This window comes from Sparus aurata, chromosome 3 (assembly GCF_900880675.1).
Source record: "Sparus aurata chromosome 3, fSpaAur1.1, whole genome shotgun sequence".
In the NCBI taxonomy this organism is placed as follows: Eukaryota; Metazoa; Chordata; class Actinopteri; order Spariformes; family Sparidae; genus Sparus; species Sparus aurata.
Window position 1 is genome coordinate 13,336,545 of NC_044189.1, and position 26,842 is coordinate 13,363,386.

Below are 26,842 nucleotides of genomic sequence, written 5' to 3' on the forward strand. Positions count from 1 at the left end.
TGTTAGCACTTATGTTAATGCAGTAAGTACCTACAATTATTTTCTTTTTTCGCTCGGATTGCAGGCATTGAGCCGTTTCACCTATTCCGTAATGCCTATGATCCCAGTAAACAATGCCATAAGTGGCAGTTGTTCAGTTTCAATTTCAGTGGGCTTGAACTTGCAGAAGACGAATATTTTTTTGTTTTTGTTTTTTTTTTACATTTTCGTGCACTTTTTTTCCCCATCCTCCCGAGAGCGAAATGCATCATTTGCTGAAACTCTTGCCTCAAAAACGACTCAAATTGTATTGAGTACTGTGATTATTTTGTCTGCGGGGAGGAAAATTGCTGGAACGATTCAAGCCTGGAGCGGGACAATCAGCAGCTTCTGAGTGTGATCACAGCCACAACGCCAGCCTGTGCAGGAGCTCCCTAACGATGAAAAGAACTCCTCTTGCTCTCCGTTGAATCATGACTTCCTCAGACAAAAACTGTTGATGCGTCCAACAGTGATGGCAAAATATCAGTGTTGTGCTGTTCGCAGGTCGATAGAAAGTTGAGAAAGTTGCATGATGGACTGATCCTGGCCCTGTTAGCAAGAGGCTTTGAGGACATACGCATTGTTCAGTTGGGTTCCCCGCTGGGCTTGTGGACTACTTTGCTTGTGTGAACTGAACGGTTTTAAAAATCCTGCTTTGTCTTTTAAAGGTGCAGTATGTAAGAATTGCTGAAAGCGCTAACTGCCGCCGACTGTAGCTACCGTTAGCAAGGTAGCTCAGTTAGCTATGCCGCTAGCAGTCCTGACAGAGCCCAGGGCACCCAGGGAGTGTGGATGTTTATATGGTTGTAAACACATGTCGATGATAGAGTATGGCTTGCACAGGAGCTTTGGACCGAGAGAGGCTAGGTGGTAAGCGTGTTCACATCAGAGAGACGTCACAATGTCAAAACTGTTATTTCTTCACATTCTGCAGATAAAATCAAATAAAATTCCAACATTGCAGCTTTAAAATGTGCGGGCATATATGCCTTTTTGCCTGCAAGTCAAGATATACTGGAAAGCCTGAGAAAGAAAGACAAGGTCATGTTTATATGGCATGTTACGACTTGGACAGCATGGCGGCCTGTAAACTCTTGAACATTTTGTTATGAGATTAAAAAAAAAAAGGAATCAGGTTAAATTGAGAGTAAAATGGCTGATACGAGCAGCTGCTAATGGATGCTCTTCAGGTCTTGCTTCAATAAAACTGCAGACTCACTTACATCAGCGCCGAGATAGAAAAAGTCCAAGAAACATATACTGCTAGAGGATCTTTCAAGGATAAAGATACCGTGTAGGACAATATGAAAGAGTACCATATCTTCTCAGAGGCTTCTTTAAAATGGATACTGATATGGATGCGGGTATCGCATCACAATCTCGCAGTAAATAAAAATTAGAGCATTAGTGTTGGAGAATCTCACAGCAATGAAATCAGATAGTCGTGTTAACAGAATGGAATAACAAAAAGAAGCCAACTTCATTTTCTGCCCCTTATTTTCAGCGAATACAATCCAATATCGCTCCTAATGGGGGAAAATTGGAGAGTATCAGATTTTCTTATTGCAGTCATTTCAAACTAATCATCTAATCCTGAACAAAACAGTAAAAATGTGCCATTATGACAGAATATCAACCCATGCAAAGATTGCTATCTGAAATTGATGTCACAAGTCATAGAGAGCTTTCAGATTTTACCTTACAAACTCTATCTGTGAAGTCTCTCATGGAAGCAATGCTATCACGCAGACCACGTTGAACATGAACACTGATCTCTGGCATTGTGTTCGGGCGGCTGGCATACGTGTGCATGTGTGTGGAAAACCTTGGCATGTCTTTGTCGTTCACCCACCTGCGTTCACGCTGATTATTCTAGAGCCCCCTTCGTTTAAGTTTAACACCGGAAGCTCATTCAGCTGTCACATCTCATTGGCTACCTGCGCTCCTCTAAATGGTCCTGCGAGCCAATAAAATGTACTCAAGGTTACGATGTCACAGCAGCTGTTTCCCGAAGACATGGCGTAAATGAAATGGGGCAGATGACTCAGCTGAATGTCCTGACACACAGACTGGCGCACACACCTACGCAGAGACACACACACATAGATGCGCATATGCTGATGTGTCGTCAGCCCGCCGCACAGACTTTGCATTTAAACACCAGCCCCCCGAAGACACTGAGCGCTCATAAATATTTCCGACGTGTCACTGTACAAGCTACCGGGGACCCTTTGTCAGACACACACACACACACACACACAAACTCAGCAACACACACACGTCCCCCTCTTCTGCACTCAATACGGCTCATGGCGCCGAGAACAATGACTAGCGCAATGAGTGGCATGCGGAGCTTAACATGAGCTTTGGTGCACGCGCGTGTGTGTGTGTGTGACAGCGTATTTGATGTCAGCAGGGTTGATTCACACTCACTTACCCCCCGACAACTGGAATCATACCACCCGCCTCTTGACGAGCTCACATCAACACACACACACACGCAAAGCTAATTAGGAGTCTTCATTATTGTTGGATTATGCTGTTCAGCTCCGCAGCTACAGGCTTTTCTTTATGGCTGCAAAGGAGCTAAGGACTCTTAAGTGCATTTAGCATACTGCTAGTTTGACTTAAATAATAGATTTGAGACTAACTAATGAAGCAGTGTACATCCCATGCCACAACACATGGGTCTCCAGACAGCTCTTTGATTTGTATGCTGACATGTTTGTTTTTTTGATGATTGCTTCAGATTGTACTTTATTAACAGCCAAGGATGTATGGCTACCCTTTGTGCCATATAGACATGTTGAGAATTGCAAGATAACAATGTCATTTACGAGTCAGGTTAAAGCTTCTGTTAGAGGGCTAGTAATACCGACACTTTGGGATTGTAGCTCAGATTGGCCGCCATCCAAAAAGCATCAGTATCTGACCAGGTGAGAGACCCAAAGCGTCGGTATTGAACGACCAGGGAATGACACCAAAAAGTCAACTATCTTACCAGCAGGAGTTTCGAAGAAAAATATTGATTCAGAACAACCTTGGTTTGATTTTTGTAGTTGTCCCCATCAGTTGAAAACTGCGGTAGATGGTAATATTATTACCCCAATTTTCTTTTGTAAACAGCTCATAGTGGGTTAGATTTTCAAGTCTAGCCATCCATTTTTCTAGTTGAAAGCAACAACATGTCACTTTCAGGAGAAAAGAAATGGATTGTTGAGTCCCCCGGGTCATCAAATACTGACGCCATGGGCTGGTAGCTCAGGAGCGACACTGAAACAAAGTGACAGGATGGGTAAACTCACAGCATCAGTACTGGGACCAGTTGGTGACTTTATTTTATTTTTTATTTGTGTGGTCATCCCTATCATCTGGAAAAAAACTGATTGTTGAGACACTCAGGTCATCAAAAAAATGACGAAAAAGTTTTAAGTCGTCAGCTCAGGCCCAACACCAACCCACATTGACAGTATTTGACTACCTGGGGACCGCTTGCAGAAAAATAGATCTAATCTTTGACATGAATATAACTTAAAGTAACAATCTGTATAGACATTTAAATTTGCCCATTGGAGGAAGCTTCCCTTTGAGTGACTGAGTGAGTAAATTTGGCTTTGATATCCTGATACGCAATACATTCTGGGTGAGAGAAGGTTGTGAGTGCAGCAGGCAAACAGCTCCGTTTATATCGATGGAGAAAGTGTTTTGCCCTTCGGGAGCTGTAGGGGTTCAGTGTCAGATTCAAGGACACCCTAACATGTGGACAGGAGCGGCCGGGGATTTAACAACTAACCCTGCGATTAGTGGACGATCTGCCCTACCTCCTGAGCCATGTACTACAACTCTCGCGGGGGCGACTTGAGGCATTACCAAGCCAGATTGGTTGGATCCCTTTGGTGTATTTTGGATCTACCCCAGTTCTTCGCCCACCTGGACTCATAAAGCACCCTGAGGGAGTCATCCAGGAAGCATCCTATGCAGATGCTTAAACCCACCTCAACTGACTTCATTCAATGCAAAGCAGCACCAGTTATGCTGCGTTCCAGTCAGAGTTGGCATAGATTTCGAGTTGCGTTTCATTGTATTTTTCGAAGTAGGAATATATCCAAGGTCCAGGCCCCTTACTCCATGCCTAAGGGCGATCAGTCTGAACACTCCATCTTTCTTTACTGCTCTATCAAACTATATTATAGTGATCTCTGAACTTACCTTTGAAACTGATGGTCACAACTACAAGAAACAATGCCAAACTTCCCTTTGAATCCCACTTAATGAAAGCCAGCTGCCATTGTTATTTAACAAATGGAAATTAACATAGAAACTGTCCTTGTGCTCGCACCAATTTGGCGCTTAGTTGAGGTGTCATAGCTCACGGTCGCTATGTCGGAACCGGGAACTGAACCTCTTTGTTATGTTGGCTCTTACAACCTGCCGCATGCGCCACATAAATCTGCCACGCTCAACTGAGCCTCCTCATTGGCTCCCCCTTCTCTCTTAAAACCGCCCCTCTCCTCCACACCCCACCCCTCCTCGCTTCTCCCACAAAACTCATCAAGTAAAATATGTTTTTGCCTACCGTGACCGCGGCGTGTGTGTGTGTCTACATGTCTACATGTGTGTTTTTCGTGCGACGGCACCCATTAGTGCAGATGTGTTTGCCTTTCTTCCCTTCAGCTGCGTGGCTGCGTGTTTGCGTGGGTGTGTTTGTGTGTGTATGTATGTATGCATTACTTTTTTCGGTCACGACTCTCTCCTCTTTTGGCTCATTGCTGCCTCCTTACATCATCAATCTGATCTTTAAAAAAAAAATCTCTGCAAGCTACTTTTAATTGAAAGAAAAAAGCCGGCTATTACTTTCGGTGTTATATCGCAAAGGTTACTCCAGATCTGCTCCGAGACAAGAAATCCTCTGTGTTGTGTGGAATGTTTCACGTCCGCAGAGAGGCCAGCCCGGAGGTGGAGAGGCGGTAAAGGTGGCGAGTTCAATCCGCCGCAGACTGAAAGGATGTGCTCCGGCTGTGAACTGGAGGATGGCTGTTGTTACACCTACGACGCCGTAGACACTCTGAGTGGCGCAGCCCTGCCAATGACCCTGCAGGGATCTTTAAAATCTCCAAACTCACTTACTCACTCAAACAATGCTTTTTATAGTCGGAGCATGAGTAAAAACTTACTAACAGTAACAGCACCTGGGTAGTCATGACTTTTATGTAACTGCGTGACTAACAATGCAACTCCCAGACAGCTATTACTGTCCGGCTATGATGACCGTCAAGCTGCGGGAGAACGGCGGCCACGCTGCGTGCGCGGTGTCCAGCACGGCTCTCAAGATGCTAGCAAAATTAGCATTAACGGCGACAGCAACATGCGCTCTGTTACGCTTATGACTATAATCTTGCCAGCATGAATTTTTATGATTTTTTTCTTCTTTTTTTTGTCTAGCAGCCTGCCAAAAACAGCCAAAGTGCTGGAGATAGTGAGGAGGGACGAGCAGCTGGCTGCAGAGACAGATTTGATTTGGAGTAAGGTGGCAGCTTGAAGAAAGAATTTATTGATGTCGCTCCAACCAGAGAATAACAGATCAGTCATTTTCCAAATTGTTTTTATGGCGCTGGTGATGTTCCAGCAGCCTGTTATCTGTGCTAATACCAAAACGTGTGGAGTTTGGAATCAAAGAGGAACAAACAAAAGAAACAAACGAAAGCAAAAACCTATATTTTCTTCCGGTGTGTGTGTTCTGCTCATTTTGAAAAAGGCGGAGCTCACCCGACGCCCGAGTAAAAAAAGAGTCAGGCCCGTCTCTCTCGTGATGCACTGGATGCTGAATCGACCCTAAAAAAGAACTCAGGAGACACAGCGTGTGGGATTGCTCTCCGCTGCTGTGTGGATTACAATTTTTCAAGACGGTCGCATTTGCTTTTGAAACTTTTCGGCGGGGGGGGGAGAGAAGCCCCAACTACACGTAGAAGTCATTAATAATCGTATAAGATATTGAGCGTCGGAGAATATGCAATCCCAAAATGAGCCTATGCAGCTCTGATGGGGGGGGGGGGGGGAGCAAAACACTTTTCTGCAAGTGTGTGTCAGTGTTAAACCCTCGGGTATGAGCTACCCTAGTTTGAGGTGTGATAGGCACACACACACACACACACATTAAGATAGCATCATTCCTGAGGGGCAGAGTTGTGCTGACCAGATGAGTTGTTCTCCTTTTATCTCATGTGCGTGTTTGGCTGGCTGTGGTTTTGGCTTTGTAACTACAATTTAATTTATTTATTTATTTGTTTCATGGCTCCTATAGGGTCACGAGCGCTGACTCTGCCCTTTAAAAACTTAAATATGCGCTTCGTTGCTGGGAAAATACAAGCAAGAGCTGGGAAAAAGGGCGCAGCTAGTGTGATATTTTTGGTTCATCTTTTCGTCTCATTTTACGACGACAGCCGACTCAATTTTTTTAAACAAGCCCCTCTTATCAGAGCGTTTTCCAATAATTTAAGGTTTTTTCGCTTCGTTGCAATCGAATATATTTTTTCTTTTTTTGGGGGGGGGGGCGAGAACGTGGTGATCAAATGCTTTCATATTTCATTGTGTGATTCCTTTGTGTAACTTCGGCTCCGCTTTTTCATGTTCTTTGGTTATCTATTTTGTATGACTCACTTTATTGCCTGCGTTGAAAAAGAATGCAGAAATGAATTTTTATCACTCCTCTGTTGTTTTGAGTTCACTTCATCTGCAGGAAAATGTTTCAGATCTTCTGTTTCTTAGCGTAAAATATCTCTACACAGTATTTGGTGTGTGTGTGTGTGTCTGTGTGTCCTGGTATCTGTGTGTCTGTGTGCTTGTTTGTGTGAGTGTGTGTGTGTGTGTGTTTTTCCCTCTTTCACAGCCTCAGAAAAGCTGCAGCCGAGATAAAAGTCGTAAAGAGATGGAAGAGAAATATTCATTTAGTTCTGTCTCCCACAATCCCTCTGTTATTTTCAGGCCCGTTGCCAGCTCTCCTTCCGTCCTCTCTCTCACTCTCTTTTCTTTCTCTGCCTTTTCTCTCTTTGTGTCTTCAAGGTAAAAAGCTGCTCCCTCTCTCATTATTGGTGTGGCTCTGTGTGTGTGCGTGTGTGTGTGTGTGTGGGACAGAGAGAAAGAAAACTAGTTTGAGGCTGCGAGTCAATATTGCTGACCTCATGCAGTTGTGCGGTTTCTCATCTTATTTTATTTTTTTGCTCAACCCCATTTACTGTGTTACGCACACACACATACGCACACACGACGCCTGCGAGCCCTCGCGAAAAAAAAAGGAATGAAAATAGATGTATACGGAGAACAGATCTCAGGAAATGTTTAGCGGTACTTAAACTACTTTTGCTCAAGCGTTTTTTTTTTGGGTGGGCAGGGGTTAATTTAGTGTGAAAATATAAATCAAAATGTGAGGGAGGACGGGTTAAGCAATGTAAGACTCTCTTGACATTCACTTGCAGTATCGTTAAAGGTGCACTATGGAGTTTTTGGGGAAGCTGATCAGAAGAGTTGTATTACATCATCTGGCGATTTATTTTACACCTAAACAAACTGCATTTGTTTTTTTATGACTGGATAAGATAACAAACCGACCTTAAAGGACAGTGAGATTTCATACTGTCTGGCCTTTTCTGGCTTCATACGCGGTTCTTGGGACTTTATTTACCCCCAAGAACAGCTTGTCTGCTCGCCTGTGAGGAAAACAGTTCAGAGAATGCGTTATTACCTCACTAATATATGTTAGTATTGAAATTTTCAGTGCGAATTTCATCCCTAAAACGAAGTTTCGTGCGACCCTTAAGCACGCGAGAGGGGTGAGAGGTCAGTGCTGTTCGCGCGTGGAATATCGCAATGTGGAGTAAACTCTGGCACGCGGTGGATGGAGGGGGAATGAACTGTGGGATTCTCATGAAATGGGAGAAAGGCGGTGATGAGAGAGCAGAGCGCACTCCGGAGAGGAAATAGAGAGAAAAGAGAGAGAGGAGAACACAGTGCAGTATACTCAGGAGAGAGAGAGGAGAGAGAGAGAGAGAGAGAGAGGAGGAAAAGATGGAGAATACGAAACCGCGGCACAGTATGCTCACGAGACGGAGAGGGCAGAAAACGAGGAAGCGAGAGGAGACGCTTTGATTTACACATTTAAACATTAATGGCGGTCGCTGGGGAGGAGGGAAAAAAAAAAAACACCACTGCGTTACTGTTAGCGCGTTGCACAGGCGAAGAGAGAGAGAGAGCAAAGACGCGCCTCCCGCTAGAGGCCTCCAGCGGCTCGACACAGCCTCCACACAGGAAATCAACCCAACAGCTACGGGGCTGAAGGATTTATAACGACAGCGCTTGTGTTCATCAAAAGCTGCCGTTCACAGAATTTAGATGGAAGTGCTCAATCGTCTGGGAAAAAGCAAAAGGGGAGGGAGAGGAGGAATGTGTGTGCGCTGTGGGGAGAAGGGCTTCGGGGGGGGGGGGGGGGGAAGTAACATGTGAAGCTGCGGGGGCGAAGCGGGAAAACGCACTTAAGAGCATCCCATACGCACCGGGGGCCTCACACATGCACACATCGACATGTATGTTTTCACACACACACACACACACACACACACAGATGATCCTTATAAGTGGATTCATTCAGAGCGAGTGAATCTAAGTTGCCGGTGCCGGAGCGGAGTGTGTCATCCGAGCCTGCATTTTTTTAAGCAGCCCGAGTTTCTGTTTTTCGTTACACAAGATGCAAATGATATATTTTCCTTTCCCCTAGCACCTCGCGGTTCACCGACGCCCCTTCACGCTGCACTCGAGCATCGGATTGTTAATTTTTTGACACTCTGCTCTCTCACGCCCCCGACGATCTCACGCATAACTTTGATCCGCGCTCTCGTCGGCAGCAGCATGGATCTCCAGTGTGGAAGAAGAGTGTTTGTTTCCTGAAGTGTTTCACAAAGAATGCTTTTCTCGTTATCTCATTAAGCCCTCTCTAATCAACACCGTCGCTTCCTTTGCCTTCATGAACACAACATTTAACTGGTCGCAACCATTTCTTTCATCTTTTTCTCCGAATCCACGTTCTGCTTCCGAGCAACTTTTACTGCGTTTATCTTCCCCTTTTCCCTGCCTCTCCTTCCCCCCATGCTGGGGAGCTGTTTTCCTACCCGGCTCCCGCCATCAGTACTCCTTAACTTGTCCTACCTCCTATTGTCTTTACCTCTGTCTCTCTCTGCGTGACCTCAATTCGCAGGCAAGCTCACATCCATTGCTCTCTCTGCATCTCTGCGCGTCTCCTGCCAGGTGTAGCTGTGTCGAGCTTCGGGCTCTATGTGTGAGAGCGGCGCAGTTTGTGTGTGTGTGTGTCTGTTGCTCTGTGAAGCATGTTTGCAGAGTGTGTGTGTGTGTGTGTGTGTGTGTGTGTGATGGTGAGACCTTCTGTTGTTCTCTCCCATCTCTGTCCTCAATTCCCAACCACCCCCCACCATCTCCTTCTCCTTCCCTTTTCCCCACCTCTTTCCCCCCTGATTTTTGTCTCTTTCCAACGCATTTGTGTGAGTCTCTCTCGCCAGGTGTATTTTGTTTCGAAGCTCGAGGCCAATGTGTGTGTGCGAGTGTGAGAGCGAGAGCGAGAGAGAGAGAGGGGGAAAAAAACAGGCTGAGTGAGAGGGAGGATGCCCTAGTTCTTGCAGTAAAACTGGAGGGGCAAATAAAATAAACTGCAATCAAGGCAATAACAGTAAAAATCCGTATGCAGAAAACTGTAAAAAATGTCTTGTGTGTCCATGAGTGTTTCCCCGTGTGTGTGTGTGTGTGTGTGTGTGTGTGTGTGGTTGTGATCTTAATTGTCAGGGAAGTGCGCACCCCTCCCTTCCAGCTGCCATCATCGCCGCTCCTCCGGAATCACTCACTGGCAGCCCAACACCCCACAGTGGTGCAAAAGTAATTGAAAGAACTCAAATTACATTAATCAGATGATCTGCTTCCTGGTTTTTATGTGGTCCAGTCAGGGAGGTTCTCGCGCGCAATTTTCCACCACATCTTAAAGAAGAAAAAAATCCCCCCCTCCAGCAGACACATCAAACGCTCCAGCGGCTCCCGGGACGGGAATGAAAATGGAATACGTTGATGGGAGCGTGGAAATTAGCGCCGAGGAATGCCGCGCAGATGGCTGCCGTCATTAATTCATTTATTCGGTGTGATGTGTAAAAGAAGAAAATTCCACACGGGCTACTCTAAGACTCGCTGGACGAAAAAGAGGGGGGAAAAAAGCAGCCAATCAGTGAGAGTGTTAATTAAATATATGCATCATTGTCCAATCATCAGGGGTGTCGTTTGGCCTCAGCAGTGGATTATGGATCCGGTGATTGTGGTTGGCTCGTAATTAGCCTTCAGAGATAGCTACTGAGAGTCGCTGAGCATATGGCTGACACTTACTTAGGAGAGTAAGCAAGAAGTGATGGCAAAAGCTGACAGTAATGTTGGTAAAAGAGATGAGTGTTCATGGGGGGGGGGGAGCTAGTGGAGGGCTATAATCTAGTAATAAAGAAATAGTTTGGAAATTTAGGGCTTTCTTGCTTCCTTGCCGGGAGTTACGTGAGAGGACTGATACCAGCCTCATCTCTTTACAGTGAGCATGAAGCTACAGCCAACCACGGGTTAAATTAGCTTAGCGGAATGAATGGAAACAGAGGGGAAACAGCTAGCTAGGATTACAGATTTAACTCAGTCAGTATAACTTCTTATTTATTGTGCTTTAGAGGTGCCATCAGGTTGATTTTTTTTTTCTTTTACCCTTGCATACCCATTAAGTGCAGCAGACGATCTCTGCCAAACAAATCTCGAGCCAGACAAGCGAGGCCGAACGTCACCGCGAGTGGTTGCAATCGCCCCAGGAAGTAAAGGAAGAGGAAGGGATCAGAGCTAGGCCAACCCAGCTTGGACCTAAGGCTATTCCTCTGCCCAGCCTTTCTTCTGGCTGATGTCTGGTCGCAGGGAAAGTCAAATTAATGAAGTAGGACTAAGACACACTCAGCCATGGGAAATCAAGAGACTGTCGCGGCCGCATCTTCACACGGACCAGGCTACATCCCAACATCCCCCGATCAAACAATTGGGCAGACTGTGTTTGAGAGCAGACGGAACACAAGGAGAGGCGGGGATCGGGACATCTGTGTTGACATCAATAATGGCCGGTGCTCACCAGCACGTCCACATCCTCCACCAGGGGGACGAAAGATCCTGAATTATGTTTGCAGAAATATTCCTGGCAGCTCCAAAGCCCTTCCCCTCCTCAGTTTGGTCGACCGGATCGTATTTCTCTGCTTCTTCTGCATACTTAACCCCCAGCTGATCGAAAGGGTCGACCCAGTGTGGACAATAAGGCTGCGGTAAATATCGGTACAGCTCTAACATGGACAGATCCATATATTATTGGCCATATACTGCATTTGGATTCCCTTAATTTTTCTCTCCTTTCACATATTGCTTGAAAAAAAGAAAAGAAAAACAGCTTAGCATCCTGGCACAAATTCATTACCGAGGCTTATTTTGACCTACAGGTTGAATTACCGCCACTCCTTCGAACAGATTTCCAGCTAAATGACAATGACGGTAAATGTGTTTGAAATAAACATCGACGACTCTGATTGCGACGTGCAGTCAACTCTGTAAACGCCTCTTTGCATTGTGGCTTGAAAGTAAGTTCCACTGAGATTTGTTGGTTTTCCCCCTTTGGAAAAGGGGCTAATGCAAATTTGCCAGTATGCTGACGGGGGGGGACCCTGCGAATGATGTAACCCAGAGAAATGTCAGCAATCTGGGAAAGCTGCTGTCTCTTCTTCCCCCTTCTCTTTTCCATCTTATCAGCTTCATGTTTCCCCCTCCCCTCTGAGCCTCTCAAGGCTCACGGTCCCCTCCCTCTCCTCCCATCTTCTCTCTGCCCCCCCATCTGTTTGTCGCCGAATGCTCCCGCTTTCTAATCGCCTGCTCTTTCTCCCTCCTGTCCTGTTTTCTTTTCTCTCCACCATTTTTTATTGTTCATCTCCCCATCCCTCTGTCACTCACTTGACAAAACTTTTCAATTTCTCTGTCCGTCCCCTTACTTCTTTTCCTTGCCTCCTCTTCTCCTCCCCTCTTTTTGAAATGAGAGGGGAGAGTTATAGAGAGAGAGAGAGAGAGAGAGAGAAAGGAAGATGGGATTGAAAAGAGGATGAAAACCTGAAAAGGATGGATCGAAGGTGGGGGGGGGGGGGGGGGGGGGGGCGGGGGGGGAATGCCGGGAGAGGATCAAAGAAAAGGAGACTCCAGAGAGTTCTTGAATTAAACAGAAGATTAAATCAAATTAATATTGAATTCAGAGAGAGAAGCGGAAGGGGGGCGGAGCAGGCGGATGATATGGAAATGATGCATGTAATGTGTTTAGAAGTGAAGGGTTAATAAAAACATACTCTCAGCCCCATTACATCTTAATTTCTAAGAGAGCTCATGAAAGACGCTTCAACCTTCAGCATCGTATCAGTTCTTGAAGAAAAAGTCGGATGATGCAGGCGACAAAATTACCTGTACCAGGCACCGCATTCTCCCCCCCCCAAAAAAAAAAAAAAGAGTGTCGTCTGCAGCGATTGCCAGAATATCACTGGCAACTTATGCGCGTTCGCCAGCCAGGTTCTCATGCTGAGGTAGTTGGCAGAGTTGACAAACTAAGCCTGAATTTGCCAGACTCTATTTGGTGACTTGTGTTAAACTCCTACTCTTCTTCCCTGAAACACAAAAAGCTCACGGCGAGACTGTAGACAGGCAATTGTCAAGGGAATTCATCAGAAAATTAGCGGTTTACCGTTCCAACTGCACACCCATTGAGCAAGGCACAACCTCCACAAGAGCGTTTATACACTGGCATGTCGTGGGCTACAACAGTCACTGGGAACCTGCTGCAACTTTTTAGGCCGATCTGACGTGCTCGATGTTCCTGGTCAGGCCTGATAGGCACATGAGTTACTGCCTTTGGCTTTCGCCTCGTGCTGGAGCAGCTTAGCCTGCGAGCAGTCAATTACAAGATGTTGCAGCAGCTAGCAGCAACCTGGCCGTGTACAGGCGTCTGAAAAAGCCATGTCTTTCAGGGGGGCGACAAACCCCAGCAGTGGCTGTCGACATGAGGCTGGACGAGAGGCCTTATGACCAGGAAGCTGTCAGTTTCGCTGCCAGACGGGCTGAAACAAAGTGAAATCTCCCACCCCATCCCCCTTTTTTTTGGGTAAAAGAAACTTCCCCAGGCTTGTTCCTCACCGGCCAACAGAAGAAGACGATCTTTTGTAGTTGGTATTTCCCAGGGGTGGACATGTGTAACTCTCCCTGAAAACACTTCCATACCCTTCGTGGGTTCTTAAAGGACGAATTCCCGCAACATCTCAGTAGTCGATCTCAAAGCGATTTGGAATTTTTAAGCCCTTCGCAATCGATCACGGAGTGGAGCTCTGATTGATGGGAGACAAACCCTTGAGATGTCAACCTGCCTGGAATAATGGTCTTTCTTTCATGCTCGCCTTTGCCTTCATTCAAGTCTCTCCCCTTCTCCCCTTGCCTCGCCCGTTCCTCTTTTCCCCAGCTGACAATCAGGCGTCTAACCTCCACCTGCTTTTTCTCCGTAGGCCTCCATTTTAGTCTCTCTATTTAGATCCTCTCTCAGTACATACCCTTTTTCCTTTATCCCCTCTGTCCTCTCTGCTGTTCATTGGTTTCCATCTTTCTCTGCCTCGTCTTTCTTGATGACTTTAGGGAGCTCCGGTCGCTTTGGCCATCAGATAACAATGTCCTTGATCGATATGTTCAGCGCGTGCATGTGTGCCCACGCAAGTATGTGTCTGCGAGCCTCCGCCGTCGGTGTGTGCGTGCGCGCAAGTGTGTGTGTGTGTGTATAGCCTTTTAGGGCGTATCTCTTCGGGATCAGCATGTGGCTGAGCATTGAGCTTTTAATACCCTTGCCAAAGCTATAAGGGCCGACATTCCTCTCCTATCGTCCTCCCTCCCTTCCTAATTAAGCTTTTAATACAACTTAAAAACCGTGGAAGACAACATTACTATTCATGGAAAGAAAGAGAGGAAAATGGGTGGAAGAGAAAGGAGGAGGGTGAGGTGTTGGAGGAAGGAGAAATAAAGAGAGCTGGTTGAATCGGGGGGAGGTGAGACACAGCGAAAGAGAAAGAATGGCAGCAACGGGATTACAAGAGAATAGAAGTGGCCTACATGAAAGACGGCCGGCAGTCATACCGATTTAAGGCAACTGTATTTTTCCATACCGCTGACAGATTTAAAATGCTAAATTAGCTGGGAAAATGTCACAAGGTCTCAAGGGATTCTCTGAGTGCAGACAGGAGATGGAAACTTTGACTACATTTCGCTGAGCTTGAGTAACCGACTAACCGGGTAGACTGGGAAATGTCAGCAGATCCCCCCCCGGGATAATCTTGAAACGCCTCAATTTATCTCAACCGAGAGTGCCGCAGATGTAATTTGACACGTGAATTACAGGTATATATATATATATATATATACTGTATATCTGTGTGTTATCCGGACGCGTTCGAGTCCTGGATTGGAAACAATTTGATTCACAAGCAATAACACAGGGAGCGCGAATAAATCATCGTGCATCAAGTAATTTATATTTCATTTATAAGATCAGTCATTTTTGCATGCTGCCAAAATGCTTGATTGATTATTTTTTAGAATTGATTACAGCCTTACTGTATGCCATTAACTGGTGACTCATCTGGTGGATGAATAGAGCGGTGCCAGAAACAGATGTAATGACAACGAAAGGCAGATTTATTCGTTTAGCGACTTTTTAAACGCAGAGCACCGAGCAGCCGCGCGGCTCACATACAAAGAAATGCGTTGAAATCACAGCCTTCCTGTGCTTTTTTTAAAACGAGCCATTCATAAGGACTTAAGTGGCCGACCAAGGATCAGCCTTTGGAGAAATTTATAGCACAAATCTTCTCGATCACTAAGTGGAAACCAGTGTACAGAAAAGTTTTACAGTTGGTGCTCACTTCACTTCGGCAGCAGCATTCTGACATGTCTCGCTGTCTAATGGTATGTTTTGGAGAGAGGCTAAATGTTAAGATGTGCCACAAATAGACGGGTGGTTTATTCAGCGCCTCCCGACTTTTGCCGTTGGATTATTTTGAAAGTTGAATCAAAAGTCGACATAATGCGCGGAGGAAACACAGGCCGAGATCACAGAAAGGTCAGAGACTAATATCCACAGTGTGACTCTCTACCTACCAAGGAGGACGGCACTGGACAACACACTCGGAACCTAAGACATAATCGTGTTTTCTGACTTTACTCTCATGCGTTTCTCCGTCTGTGTGCAGCAGGATCAAACAAGTGTGTTGGATGTATCAGAATGCGTATCTGTACAGGCATGTGCGTGTGTGCGCGTCATCTTCAAAGTGTTTCTTTTAGGTTATTTTAGCGTCAGTGGCGTTCAGCTTTCATCCCGGCCGGGTGCTGTTTGATCAACTTACTCATCCGTCCGTCTGCGCGACATCAAAGAATGGAACTGCTCTTTCCTGTGCGCGTGTGTGTGGTTGCTGCGTGTTACACAATGCTAACCGAAGGTCCACAGACGACTTAAAGTGCAGTTGATGAGTGCAAACTAGACAGCAAAGATAAAGGTGAGTTTAGTCAGGGTCTTTCCGGTGAACTGCAGCGCTAATTGAACCATCACGGAATGAGATATGACTTCTCGAACTTGTTTCAGAGTTTTTCAGTGCCATTACATACACCTGCTGCAAAATAAAGTAACAAAAACCTTAAGAAGGCTAATTGCCTCTCGCTGTCACACTGTGAAAAAAAAAAAAACACGATAAACCAATTATATATTTTAAAAAGTCCTGGAAGTTCTTCCTCTAATGAAGCTGAACTACCTTTCTTACCTTCACACTGCAAGATTCAACATGAAATTAAGGGAGCAACTTGCTTCAAAGTAGTACTTTTATTTGAATTTTAGAAAGACATTTAGCCGATACTGGATTTACAAATTGTATTGGGGGGCTATTTGGAAATTATGGGGCAGGAAGGGGGAATGAATTCTGTGTTTCATTTCATTTCAATGCATGGCCCTCCCCAGTATCATCAATATCAGTAATGGAACCTCCATTAGGCTCGGCAGAAAAATGCAATACTCCCCCTGTCGTTATTTAAATTGGCTTCGAGAGGCTTACATTTCTCACAGTTTCCTCTTGACTGTCCTGCAGTGCTAAACACACACAATGATGGATCCAGTAAGATGCAGTGAAATGGCAAAATGTACAAGTTCCAATTTTGAACTCCAGGAAGTTAGTTTTAGTTTGGATGGCGCAGGCCGCAGTCATTCAGTCTGTCGGATATCCAACCTAAAACTAACTTCACCAAAGTACACTGCTTGTTGAGTCGGGTCCAACATCGAGTCTTCACAAAACTCACACTCCACAAACCACTTCTTCTTCTTTTCAAACAGACAGTCTTCCAACATTAATAAAGAGGTAGAAACTAAACTTATCATCGTGGAGCTGCTCGGCTGAGCTCGACGATAAATCAGATTACAGAACTCAGTTGTGTGTTTCTGAGCTGCTTGTTAGCAACTCAGTCAATACTGAAGAAGTAATCCCAGACATATTTCAGGCTGTCTGCAGGTCAGCCTCAACACAGAGGTATGTTTCACATTTGAAAAAAAGGTAGGTCTTCTGCTTAAAACTAACTCCTCCAGCTCCTTAAGCTTGTGTTGCAAAGCACTTCTTGCCTTCCAGTTGGTGTGGGAAAATGGTCAGCGCACACATATATATTTATATATTTCCAGTTGTTGTTTGTGGGGACATTTCACTCACAAATAAAGTTAATCCACTGGGTCTTCTTCACTTCCTCGGATGGTGGGAGGAGACAAAGAGGTTTGCGTTGGGTCTTGTGATGAAGAAAAATGAAAAAAAGACCCTCCCTTGCCAGACCCTCATTTCTCAAAGCACATTTCATGCTTGATGCACGAATCCGTAGTGTTCTATAGCCAAAGGTGAGCAATTGAATTAGTTCACTGAGTTTAAATGGCAACGTTAAATATCAGAAGGACTGAAATGAGCACAGAGCTTTGCGGTTCACGTGGAGACGGAATTACACAAAAATTGTGGCTTTGTATTCGTGCCGTGCATGAGATCTCCTTGTCCTTTATGGCTCTAGAGAGGACCTTGTTGTAAGTAAGCCCTTTACTAATTCATGAAAGCCACTTCATACTCCGTGAAGACTTGAAACCTTTTAAAAGGACTGCTGACCTCAAGGTTCAGCTTCACTTTATCACCAGGGCCATTATAATAGGGCAGATATTTTGAGACATCCTAAGAGACTTTTGGTTCAAATCAGGGATGTAAACCACCTAAAATAAACAAAGCTTAAGAGACAAGGGGGGGGGGGTTTAATCATTCTGGACCGAAAATCCTCAGACTAGCTAATTTCCCCCTCACCAACCTAACAGATGAATTGGCCATTTATTCAGTAAATGTGCATAATGAGTTCTCGCGCCTCAACGCCAGGTCCTTCCAGCAAGTAGTGCGTTTTTACTCCACATTTAAAATTTTGATTTCACACATTTATTTTTTTTCTCTTTTTACTCATGGTCGGGCTGTGACCCGGGATCAGAAATTATTACCGAGAAGAGCTATAAGCCTGAGACATTGACTTTACGCTAACCCCTGACATTTATCTGCGAGAGTGACTCACATTAAACGCGCGCACACACTTGGAGGAAGAAAAAAAAAAACACGCACACACACTTGGTCTTTTTGAGGGCTAGTGGTCTAATGCGGGCTGTCAGCTCTGCCACATTGTTTTGACTTGTTACAAGGGATAGCGCTGGAGGTTAGAGGCATCTGCGTGTATGTATGTGTGTGTGTGTGTGTGTGGTTTTTTTCCCTACATGCAAATGACTGCATGTGTACATTGTTTGCTGCCTCTTCCTGGATTCGTGTGTGCAGTTATACAAGACATAGAAGACAGAACGGGTTCGCAAAGATGCGCATGTGCATTGTGTGCTTAGCATATGTGTGTGTCCCTGTCTGTAAACGTTGAACATAAACACATCTGTGGTTGCGTGTAACGCTGTGGAAAGATGACTTTTTGTCATGCTCGCTCTTTTCACCCCCTGTTGTTGTTTTGTCTTCTGAAAGCCGATTTGATATGGCCCTCACACATGCATATACGGTGCATACTCCCACACACAAACACACACTTACATGCCTTAGAGGCAGATCATATCAGATTGTTGATCGGCGTTCCAAAGACAATATGTCTTTCCTTCTACACACTCTGTAGAAGAAATCCTTCACTCTCTCTCTCTCTCTCTCTCTCTCTCACACACACACACACACACACACACACACACACACACACACACACACATTAAAATAATCTGCTTCATCTTTGTCTCTCCTCGCTCTTTCTCCTCCTTCCAGTAACATCCTCAGATTGGTCATCTCACATCTGCATAGCCACAATCAGATAGAGGCACAGAGCTCTTCCTGTGATCACCTCCTTCCCATAAAGGGTCTTGATGCTAATTTTACACCCAGATAAAGTAATGTGGAAGGGGGGCAAAAAAAAAAAAAAAAAAAGCCCTCGAGCGGGATGCATGCATCTGTTTCTGTTTCAACGAGCTTGCTGGAGTGAGAGAGAAGGCTAGCTTCGGCGACAGCAGACTGTGCGACACGCCGTACAGATGTTGAGTGGTTAACGGTCAGCAATCTTCCGATCGTAGGCCCCTCAAGGTCGCAGCTGCTTTTCAACACGGGTCATTTGACTCTGAATGTCAGCATTAATGAGACTTTAAATCTGTCGCAAGCAATCTCACATCCCGGGATCAACTAAAAGTGTGACTGGGAAGGCAAAGCACCAGCTCTAACCGATTGCTAAAAGCTGCAACATGCAATCCTCGTCAGTCTCATGATGCAATTCATGTAAAACGTGCTCCGACATCAGAAGGTGTGTGTGTTGGGGGGGGGGGAGTGGTGAGTGGGTGGTGAGAATATACTTGTGAAATCTCAAAGAAGGTGGGAAAATGTCACAGAGTCACGCTCCCCTTCCCCGAAACAGCGACCTCAGATTTGCCCGCCAGCGAAGCGCTTACCCGCCGAATGCTCTGGTGAAAGTTTTGGTAGGCACGGACAAAACTCTGGTTGTACTAGGCTGCCAGCATGTCTGAAAATGTAAGTCATATTAAAGACGAGGCATGGATTTGCTGTGTAAGGGCATGCATGTTGAGCGAAACCCTTCCTGGGATAAGTAACACTTTCAAAAGAAACTGTGAAATTGACTTTTACATACTGACTTTTGAGAAACAAGTCGAAGTCGAGTCTTTATCTAGTACTGTCACTCTTTTAGTCTCTAGGTCTCCCTCTGCTACTCTCATCATAGCAGCAGCGCCCTTTGCTATCTCCGTAGCTATCTGTAATGGGCACAATGTTCAAAGCTGAGCTGTGGTGTTTGTGTCTGGGTGTTAAGTGTCTCTGCATGCCTGCCTGTGTGTGTGAGTGCATCTTTGTAAAAATGTCTCTTCCATTGCCTCGCGTGCTCTCTCTCCTTGGCTGTCGTCTCCCCTCTCTCTCCCTCTCTCTCAGCCCTCCAGAGTAGTCGAAATCTTCCTTCCAGTCAATTGAAGCCGTTTTCATGTCTAGCGCCGCGCACCGCTGCAGGCAAAGCGCATGTGTATCCATGTTTGTGAGTATGAAAGCGTCTGTATTTTTGTGTGTGTGTGTGTGTGTGTGTGTGTGTGTGTGTGTGTGTGTGTGTGTGTGTGTGTGTGTAGGCTGCAGGCAAGCCATGACTGTATGATGCCTGCGGAGCATTAGAGGAGAGGGAAGACGGTCTTGCTGTCTGTATGTAAGTCATCAGCAGTGTCAACGGTGTTCATGTGACAAATTTACAGAAAGTCGAATTATTCCATGCAGTATGTGCGTGTTGGTTTGAACCAGGAGTCTTATTAAAGCTGGTCGTGTGAAGTCGAATTTTCCTCATGACATTATGTTAGAGTCTGTATTTCAATTGATTGCCAGCAGCACCAACTCGTAATTCTGCCAGGTTGTGTGTGTGTGTGCGTGTGTTTGCCTGTGTGTAACTGTATGGATCGTTCTGTTCTATATAATTCCAGTGACAGCTGTAATTACCAGAACTCGAGTGGAACAAACTCCACATATTAAACGTATGACAAGCTAGCCTGCATTACACCAAACCCCATTTAAATGATGGTAATTTCAAGGAAAGCTTCATCCTTATGTATCGTTATGCTTGAAAATTAGCTGCACATGTCCATGTTGCTGGGTTGCCACTGTGGGTTTCAGCTTATATGGGTAAGGATTTTGACCAACATACAGTAATAGACAATGCGAGATGTTACCAAAACCGAAATATTTACCGCTATGACCTTCCACCAAGTGTGTTACCATGCTCTTAGGTAACCAGGACAGAGAGGGCTCTCTCCAGTAAGATGAATTCTTATCTGTTATGTAAACGAGAGGCCTGGTTTTTCCATCAACGGGGTAAGGAGTTTGGGTAAACTGATTTCCCTAGGTAGACTTATCCCAGAGAACAATTTCTCTGCCACATATAAGCAGGTTTCTAATCAGCGTTTAACAAGTGTGCGTGTGCATAACAAAGACATCAGTTAGTGGGAGAGTAGGCAGGTGGATGAAACGACTGATCATGACATAAAGGGAGGGTCAAAGGTGGAGGATTATTGTCATGCTGCTTGTATATGTAGATGAAATTCAACAACCTTACTAGAGTGCACCTGAATAACTTCCCCAGTTACTATCATAACCTGGTTTCTCTGAGTAACCTAAAGGTTGACTCTGACAGGTCTTTGAGAGTACTACAACATTAGTGAAAAATAAGTGATGTAACTGAGTGACTGAGTTGCATTGTTGGTAATGTAGGCACCGTATTTTAAAACGCGATCCGCTGATCTAGCATTGCACTCCTGTAATAGTGTTGGACTCCTTTTTTATTCCACACATTTATTCTTTCTTTTTAAAACCTGGTGCCTACATTGCCCACAATGCAACTTTACCACCAAGTGACATCCCTGGAGGCAGTTTATCAGTTTACATGAAGCTTCTTCTTGAGCTACAAAAGGCTTTCTGCTACTTTTTTTCACATATGCTGAGGCACTTCCCAAGACCTGTAAACACACTTTATATAAAGAAATAGTGGAAGGAACTATATCTGATATCTATGAGCAAACAGACACAGTTAGCAACTAGCTGGAGAATTTAGCAGCTGAAAAGGCAGATATTTCCCCTTATAAGTTGGTGGAGACCAAAAACAGAGCTAAAAGAGAGTGGACATCGGACACACCAGAAAGTGCTTCACAGTGAACTTTGATTCATAAAGACCATCCAGCTACTTTCTGTTTGCAGCTATGCAAATTTACCACGCATTTACCATTCATACCGCTTTGGCACTTAGAGCTATACTACATGTAATATACTATGTAATCCTTGCCTTGGTTTAATTCCCTTGCTTAACTGCTCCGGCAGTACACTGACATTGCGTGTGTGTGCTCACCAGATCCAGGCAATGCGTGAGTTGTGTTGGCTTGTCTATTCAACTTGGCGCCTGCACAGAAGAAATCACGTGAAAGAACCCAGTCATGTACAATCAGCTCCCCATCAGTATTGTGTAATCATTTCAACCATAATTGTATTGGCTTCGGGCTTTTTATTTCACAAATAGTTCAATTTAGTAACTTGAATAGGTTGCAACAAAACAGTTACAGCATGTTCAGTGTCATGATGCGCAAACACTGACGCAGTGTAATTTGTTAGTATTGGTTTAAATGAGGAGCTGAAGTAACTCATTATCTAAATGCCATTTTGGAGTTTTATTCAATTAATACTGACATCGATGGAAAGTTTTCTTGTTTAACGATCTAAATGTTGTTTCAGAGAATCCCATTAGCATAACTTTCAATCCAGGCATTTGGTGACACACGCTCTCGCCTGAATGTTATTTGAAAGGGCTTCATTAGTATTCGTTTTAATGGCAAGTTTTAGTGTGTCTAAATGCTGCATTTAATTGTTTCGACTGTAGTGGTTTCAGAGGGGCGTTTAGGCTTCAAATAAACAGATGGAAATTGCTACCAGCCAAAGGCGAGTCATTTTGGGATATGGTTTGTAAATGTGTCAGTTTCTGATTGTTTGTTCTTCTGTTCAACAACTTTATCTGCTAACATAGAAAAAGTTTTAGGGTTAAAAACAAAATTGGAAAAAGATTATATCTTTTGGGTTTCTGACATAGCTTTTTCAACGTCCATATGTTCTCCTCTCAGTTTACTGCATATTTTTAGATAAGTAATTAAATGAATTAAAACATTTTATATTAAAAATATTGAATTTCACTCCAATAAGCCAAATGGAATTAGCTTAAATCCCTGAAATGCTCTTTCAGAGGCTTTTCTGCCCGAGGAAGCAGCATACCCGCAGCAGGATGCTGGATGCATTCAAAGCAGGTGTTTCAACACAGGTGTGCTTTCTGAGTTGATTAAGTTAATTCAGCTAATTGGTTAATTAAACAATCAATTATCCCATCATCCCTCTCCCTGTATGCCATTACGGTCATCTCACCAGGCTCGGCCCCTGTCCAAATCTTCCACTTGGCTTCAAATGATTTAAATGAGTGCATCTGTCTCCAGGATAGATGGATGACTGGATGAGCGAATGGATTAAATGATGAAATGAAGGGGGGGGAAATGATGGATGTGCACATAGAGGGAGGAATGGCAAATGGCTAAGGAGAGATAGCAGGATCAATTCATGGACAGATGAAACAGAGGGAGGGGTTAACTTTTCATGAAAGGCAGTGATCCCGGACCTGTTCACTGAAACGCTCCCCGCGCTCATCAGTAGGCCGATTTACTAACCTTCACTCTCTTTGTCACGTTCTTTCCTCGGCTCACATTCTTTGCCATTTTTAGGTTAATTAAAATGCCGCAGGCTTCGTGAGCATCAACCATGCCGTCTCTGAAAACTTTTTCCCCCCTCATAATGGCTAAAAATAGTTCAAATGCCATTTTTTTCTTTCCAGGTTTTATAGTGTAGCCATGGAAACAAAAAGGCCATAAAGAGAGCTGAATTAAAATCTCTCAGTTTGTTTTCTGTGATGTGGATGATGACAAACTTAGCCGCTGTATAGCTGAAAGGACTCGCGACAGATTTTACCTCGCGTTTTTCAGTTACAGGCTGGGCTGAATAATTTTGATGAATTTTTAAATGCGTAGTGGTTTGCTTTGTGTCGACAGAGTGCGTCACTGGCACTATTTTTGAGCAGAATTCTACATGTGTACTATTCTAGGAAAGCTTTTTCTTTTTTCTTTTTTTTTCTTTTTCTCACCCCCTCTGCTCCTCTCCTCCCTCTCTGTATCACCTCTGTGGATATAGTAGTCATACAGACAGCTAATGTCAAACCACCAATTACACAGTCAGTCGCTTTTTATCCACTGCTTCTCTCTTGCTCTCTGTCTTACGCACCCAAAACTACCCACTGACACACAGTTGGAGAGACATAGGGACACACACACACACACACACACACACACACACACACACACACACACACACACAACACACAGACAAATGCACACACAGTTGGAGAGACATAGGGGCCACATGTCAGGCATTTTCTTTTATCAGTCATGACCACAACAAGTGTTACAGCAGTGTAATTACCATCAAACCGAGACTCTCCTTTTAGGCTGTACATCGCACAAACAACGCCTCCAAGAGGAAATTAACCCCTACGTACATGTTGCTCACATGTCGCCGGTCTCAATTTGGAAAAAAAAAGCTTGTTCGCTTTCCACACTCATGTCCCTATTTATACATTTATGTTCTCTCCCTGTCAGTCGGTGAGATATACATCCGACAGTGTGCTAGGTTTTCACCCTAACGTGTCACTTACATTGGTATATATTGCGCTGATAAACGTAACATTAGACAATCTCCTGGTGAGGATCATTTTGACCTTTACAAATTTCAACCCATATCCAAGCTGTCCTGTCTGTCCAGCAAACTATAAAAGCCATGTGGCTTCCGGGAGGATAATAATGTCCCACAGTCACAGCAGTCAGGCTTCCAACCTAGTCATAGCACAATATCTGCTGCAACTGCTGTTGTGGGTGACAGTTTTTTTATTCTCCTGGTAAAAAGCAACAGTATGCTGCGCTCCTCTCGGATCTGTCTAAGGCTTTTGATACTGCTGATCACAACATTTCAGCTTCAAAAGCTGTTAAGACTGTTGATGGTTTCAAATCAAGTCTTCAAATAGTTGATGAAGGTGTCCTTCAAGGATCAATATTTGGCCCAGTATTTACTTTACATAAATGTTTATTTTCCAGCTCAGCACTCTAGTGTCCATTTCTATGCTGATGATACCACTTTATATGCCAAAGGCCTCTACAGATTACGGTCTGCTTTCGTGACCTCCAGACCACCCTGTGTAATTTGAAGCTTGTCTAAACTCGGACAACACTTCAACATAATAGAAGAACACCACTCGTTTTTTGAGAAAACACTAAGGACTATTTGTGCAATCAGTCTTTTATGTAAAAGTGTTAAGTACGCAAAAATGTATATTTTCTGAAAGGGTACGAGGTGGGGAAATGCTTTCCCCCTGCCTGCCTGGGTTTCCTCTGGGTACTCCAGCTTCCTCCCGCAGTCCAAAGGTGCTGATTCTTAACCTGTGGTAGGTGTGAATGTGAGTGTGAATTGTTTTTTGTCATTATGCGTCAGCCCTGCAGTAAACTGGCAACCTGTCCAGGGTGCACCTTGCCTCATCCCAGTGTCAGCTGGGATCAGCCCCTGTGACCTTCCAAAGGATGAGTGGTTACAGATAAGGGATGAGAGGTGTTTAACATCTTTACAACCTTATCACTGCAATTACCTCAAAACAGCTTCGAAGACAGAGATGAACACCCGTTCATTTAAAAAACTTTGAAGCTTTATTAGCTTGAATTTGTTAAATATTTGCAGTTATTTTAATTAGTCTGGCCATGTGTGTGAGATGGTTGTTTTGAGTTAATTAATTTTCCTGTTGTGATTTTGCTCAGATGTAATTTGTTTTCAGGTCTCTCTTGCAAAACTGATGTTGTTCTCAATGATATTTCTTGGGTAAATAAAGCTAAACTAACTAACTCTTTCAGCCTCACACACTTCTCTCCGCCTCTCCCTCGCTCTCTTTCTCCAATGCCATTATTGGAACCATCAGCCAGAGTGGTGGCATCTACTGGCCCTGACGGTCCCAGACACAGACACACAAACACACAATCACGCACACACACACACATACCGTCTAACTGGGCATGCTGCCCACTGCATGCTAAGCTAATGAGATTGGCAGAGGGCCACATTACCAATATCAGCCACAACCTTCCTTCCATTCTCTCTCAAACGCACACACACACACACACACATGCACACATATAAAGAGGCACACAGAGATTCACGCTCTGAGACCCAGAATCAAACAGACGCAGAAACACCGACAGACACGGGTGATCACACAAGAAGAGAAACTCAGCCACGTGCACGTAGCTATGCCCACGAAGACATTTCTGCAGTTAAATACAAAACAGATTGACAGAGAGGAGGGAGGCATAATGAGCTGGCAGGAGTTTTAAAATGAAAGGGAAGGAAGGAGGGATGATGGGAAGAGAGTATTTTTTTTTTCTTTTTAACAGGTTTAATTGATGAAGCAGTGTCCTGCAACAACTTGATATCAGAGTTGAGTTAATCAAGGATAAGCAAGAACATAAATCATACCGACCATATTGGCGTTTTTATTATACATTATCAAAATGAAGCTTGGTCCCACTAGCATGTTTCATTTTTATCTGGTGTTTGTGTTTGTTGCTTTCTTTTGAATAGGCCTCTTATAATGTATGAATTACAGTTCTCTGTCGACTGTGTGACCCTTTGGTATGAAGGACTCCTCTCCTCGCTCTTGTCTTAAATTCATCAGCTTTTGACAATAATTGTGACTCTATTCCAACTCACTAAGAAGTGATCTGTCAGATTCTTCCGCCCGATACCATTTTTCATCCATATTACAGCCCCCTGCATTAAAAATTCACATATCCATACTTTCAGCAAGAAAACATTAGTTATAAATGTCAAAGGAAATTTGACCCAGGTTGTGTCACGGCACCATTGTTGGAACTTCCTGCCCCACAAAAGTGGGTGGAAATCACTTTGCATTTGCTTCATCGTGCTTGAAAGCACTAAAAATGAAATTTTCATGAAGTGGTCTCCCAAAATCTATTAAACTTTAATTCCGAACAATATCCTTGTTATGGATACAAAGTGCATTCAGACTGGGAACAAGAACACTGGTGATTTTGAGGGAAGATGCTGAAGACTTGGATGTGTATTTATTTGTATTCGTAATCTTTTAAAGCAGCAGTTTGAGTTCTCGAGCACGGACGATGTGAGGACTTTTTCTAAAGAGTGGGAGAGTGTGGCGGCGAAATACTCAACTTGGACTCCTGACAAACAAATCCACACTGGTACAATCAGTATAATAGGAGCAGGGGCGGTTATTGCTGGGTTTATAGAACAGTGTCTCCCAGTGTCTTTGAAAAAGCTTTGAAAAAGTTTGCTCACATTTAATTTACCAAATGTTAGAGGTTTTAAGTTTAGAGGCCCTGTCTGCCAACAGTTTGTGAACCTTTGTCGTAAAATCAAACCTTTTAAGAGTTGGAAGACAGTAATTCCGTATATTGAAGAGCAAAGCATCATAATGTGAGGTCGGA

The 26,842-nt window shown here is 44.3% G+C and overlaps 1 protein-coding gene across 7 annotated transcripts in view; it reads left to right on the forward strand.

The window, feature by feature from the left end:
* Nucleotides 1-26,842, forward strand: part of csmd3b (CUB and Sushi multiple domains 3b) — a 376,450-nt gene that overhangs the window by 28,462 nt on the left and 321,146 nt on the right. The window lies entirely within an intron of this gene.